Source organism: Palaemon carinicauda, chromosome 20 (genome assembly GCF_036898095.1).
Source record: "Palaemon carinicauda isolate YSFRI2023 chromosome 20, ASM3689809v2, whole genome shotgun sequence".
Classification (NCBI taxonomy): Eukaryota; Metazoa; Arthropoda; class Malacostraca; order Decapoda; family Palaemonidae; genus Palaemon; species Palaemon carinicauda.
Window position 1 is genome coordinate 9,942,301 of NC_090744.1, and position 5,000 is coordinate 9,947,300.

The following is a 5,000-nucleotide window of genomic DNA, read 5'->3' on the forward strand; positions in this document are numbered from 1 at the left end:
AAGTCTATGTAACTTTAAAAGTTATTACTTCAATCCTATCTGTCATAATATATTTATAGGGTAAATTACTAAATCATATAAATCATAATTGAAGATAAGAAAATTTATATAGAAGGATATCTCACGAGAAAATGACAAAATTCAATGTTGTGTAAGACCTTTTCTCCCCTTTAATTTAGAAGTGCTGTTGCCCAAAAATGGTTCTCTTGTTTGCCAGCAGATGGTGCTGGGAACTCGTGCATAGATGAAATAATTGGGAATTTTTTTTAAGGAACACCAAGAAATTAATCACGTGATCACTTCCGTGTGAATTTATATATATTGATGATATATAAATTACAAGAAAAATATCATCTATAATCTGAACAGACTTATCGAATAATAATTTCAGTATATCAAATTTTAAGATTTTATGTGGCGAAATCAACAGAACATCATCTCTGGAGTTTTGTGATCAAACGATTCGAATATAAAACGAAACAATCTGGGAAACAGTGGATTCAAATAAGGCGTTTCGTTGTGATTCGATTTTTTCTTTTTATTTCGTCTTTTAAAAGACCCATGGTTTTGAAAACAATCTTCCTTCCCTTGTTTTAAAGGTTTAAAGGTCACTCATGAATGGCAGAGGCAAGGGACAGTGACATTGCCCTATCGAGCAGGACAATTCCCTAGAGACTGACCTTATATAACATAACATCAACAGCCAACCCCCCCCCCTCTCCCCCAAGCTAGGACCAAGGAGGGCCAGGCAGTGGCTGCTGATGACTCAACAGATAGACCTATATGGCTCTCCCAAAACCCCATCCTTAGCTCACAAGGATGATGAGGTTGCAGCGACCAAAGGAACTGAATGAAATTAAGGGGGACTCGAACCTCAGTCTGGCGTTCACCAGTCAGGAACGTTACCACATCGGCCACCACAACAGTGGTTAGATAGTATTTTCTTTTAGAATTTGAATGCGATAGGAATTGCTCTCTCTCTCTCTCTCTCTCTCTCTCTCTCTCTCTCGAGAGAGAGAGAGAGAGAGAGAGAGAGAGAGAGAGAGAGAGAGAGAATATGAGTGTTAGATGTGTTTTCTCAAATAAAATCAGCAGCAGCTGAGTGCTTCGGAGAGTTCCACGATTGAACATTTATGGTTCTGAGCGAAACATTGCGAGAAACAACGTCTGGCTCTGCTAGATTTTCCGGCTGGGATAAAACTTTCCCATTTTAACTTTTCTTTATGATAAAAGCATAATAAAAAGTAAATATTCAATTATGTTCAATTAATTTTCCCGTCTTTTTTCATTTCTTATTTGATTCAATTGTTTTCCAAAATCATAATATTCATATATAGGGGAATTAACAGTCTTAAATTCACGAAAAAACTTTATTTGGAATGATGCAAAATGAAATCCTAAGTAATTGAATAAATACAATATATAAACGGAAATTAAAGTTTCTTACCTTTGTTTATTAGTATATGTATATATGTATTTATTCAAGTAAGGAGGACTTTTCTCTTAAACTATTAAAATAACTAGTTAAATTACATTTATATGCTTGGTACCATCTAAGTCCTGCTTGCTTACTACGAGTTAAGTAATTAGCTAACAAGCCTTCTAATCACGCCATTTTCTCTTTACTTGGGAGGTTCATGGATATACCAAAGTCAGTCTGGCCTAGCATACCATACCGTCCATATCTTCACTGGCAGTATTTGGGCACGAAGATTTGAGCTGCTAGATTCGTGCTACAAGATTTTTATCATTGAATTTGTGCTGTGCTGCTATTTTACCGTACCATGTTTGGGTTGAGCAATTCAAGTGTTTCCGCATTGACGAAGTTATTCAACATGAACTAACTTCCCTTAATTTGGACTCTGAGCTTCCTTCGGCATGAAACTTTAAACTTCGAGGGCATTCGACTCTTCTCATAGCTTGCATGGATAAAGGTGAGAACCAAGCATTGTTAGGGGGTTTCGTAATGTTTTATGGTAATCATTATCCGTTGCCTTAAGCCTTCAAAGCACCAATATTAAAATAAATTCCTTCCTCTCTGATAGATATATATATATCGTGTACTATTAAACTTATTTTGATACTTGTACAATACTTTCGCTTAGGTATAATTGGTGAAGCTAGGTCGCCCTGGGTTATCAGCCTCGTTCATCTTTCGCATTTATATTATTGGTAAGACTTTATATTAGATTTAATTCGAACGATGAATGTTATAGTGAATACCTTATCCAAAATTATATTGCTTATATTTATAGCTTCAGGACAGTGTTTGATGTCGGAATGTATTTCCTTTTCCAGGATATCATTTATCCATATGTTTTAATTGAAGTGGCTTAGTCCGAGGATAAATTCCCTGTTTCTTACATTGGCGAGCTCTTCCAACATTATCGGTAATGGCTTATTAGGTTTATATAGATCATATATGCAATTTACGATTTATTCATATACTTTGTTCAAATTGAATTTATATAATTTCTTTTCTTTTATTATATTTTGATATTCCTTTTTGTTGTTTATACAGGTGAGGTTGGAAAAGCTGAAAGTAGTTTGGAATTTACCCCTAGATATAACCACCTTCAAGCAATCGAAATAGACAATTTATAGCATTTTTATTTTTCTGAAATGTTTATAATAAATTTGGTGAATTGTTTTGAAGAGTTTTCCTAACTACCATTGTAGAATGTTCAAATTTCAGCTCACAAAGACAAGAGCTTGGCTCCGGCCGGGAATCGAACCCTGGTCGGCAAGCTTATATAGACAGTGACTAACCCACTTGGCCACGAAGAAAGATAAAAAGTCAATGAAAAACACTTAAAAATTTGCAAAAATTTATCATTAATTGAATGCCAAGTAACAAACTACCAATTGGCTACGATGGTGAAGATAGGTTGATTTCAATTCTAAGTACAAAATACCGGAATTCGACAGGTATAAGTACAGTGGAATTGTCATTGACTTTTTATCTTTCTTCGTGGCCAAGTGGGTTAGTCACTGTCTATATAAGCTTGCCGACCAGGGTTCGATTCCCGGCCGGAGCCAAGCTCTTGTCTTTGTGTGATTTCGCCTGGGGCTCTGATCCCGAGGTCGTTAAGAGAATCCAGACATTAATATATCAAAAATATATATGGCTTATTTGAATATATATATATATATATATATATATATATATATATATATATATATATATATATATATTTCATATATATTTCATATATATTTCATATATATATATATATATATATATATATATATATATATATATATATATATATATATGTATATATGTATATATATATGTATATATGTATATATATGATTGTATATATGTGTGTTTGTGTATGAGATTGTGGATAAATCCTCACATTTCATATGCATTAATGCTATTATCTCTATCCCCAAAATCATTAAATCAAAAATGAACCTGAAACAAAATAGAACGTTTAAAATGAACGCAAAACCAGAGACTGATCTCGCCAATGAATAAGACGCATATAACAAATATTTTTCTTATACACGTCATTTTTTATGAGTACGCAGGCAGTTTTCTCTTATTGCAATTGTTTGTTTTTCACTGCGATAACATTGCACAATGATCTAGTACCTACTTAAGTACAATATCTATTGCCATTGTCGACGTTCGGGGTCGTTTTGCGGAAAATTTGAACAATGCTGAAATATTTTTTCGCTGCAGTAATATCTGTTAATATTTGATAGGAGGTATTATATTCTAAGTCATATTTACGGTAGAGGGTTCTTTAATCATATATAAACTAATGTAAAATTAGATAAAGATATGCACATAAACACACACGCATATATATATATATATATATATATATATATATATATATATATATATATTTATAAATATATATATATATATATATATATATATATATATATATATATTTATAAATATATATATATATATATATATATATATATATATATATATTTATAAATATATATATATATATATATATATATATATATATATATATATATATATATATTTATGTATATATATCATATATACATATATATACATATATATATATATATATATATATATATATATATATATATATATATATATATATATATATATATATATATACATATATATCAATATATATATACACACATATATAAGTACATATATATATATATATACATATATATATATATATATATATATATATATATATATATATATATATATACATATATATATATTATATACATATATATCAATATATATATACACACATATATAAGTACATATATATATATATATATATATATATATATATATATATATATATATATATATATATATATATATGCGTAAAAATCACAGGAAAACTTGATGCTCAGATGCAGAAGAACCACAGGGAAAATGAAAATACAGAATATACACTTGAGTCCTGACTAGTTTCGTGATACTTCCTCAGAGGAAGTATCACGAAACTAGTCAGGACTCAAGTGTATATTCTGTATTTTCATTTTCCCTGTGGTTCTTCTGCATATATATATATATATATTTATATATATATATATATATATATATATATATATATATATATATATATATATATATATATATATATATATATATATATATATATATATATATACATATACACACATATGCTACATATTCATATACAAAAGATGCAATTTCAGGGTATTCATATTACCATAGAAAAAGGGTAATTAATGACCCTTTACTTTGTATTATTGTTTCCTCATTACTTCTCATATGCTTTATATATTTCCTTTCTTCACTGGGCTGTTTTTCCCTGTTAAATGACTCTAGCAGTATCCTCCTTTACCAAATATGGTTGTTGCATGGCATAGTAAGAATAATCACCAGAGTAAGAATAATCACCAGAATTATAATATCAAATTGCTAATACTATATTTCAGTAAAAGAAAACACTAGGACAACTTTTCGGAGCCCTAACAATGCACTAATCTTGCCTGCCATTCTTTCTATG

The 5,000-nt window shown here is 29.7% G+C and overlaps 1 pseudogene; it reads right to left on the reverse strand.

Annotated features, from left to right (window-relative positions):
• Positions 1–5,000, reverse strand: part of LOC137614506 (nephrin-like) — a 261,564-nt pseudogene that overhangs the window by 199,717 nt on the left and 56,847 nt on the right.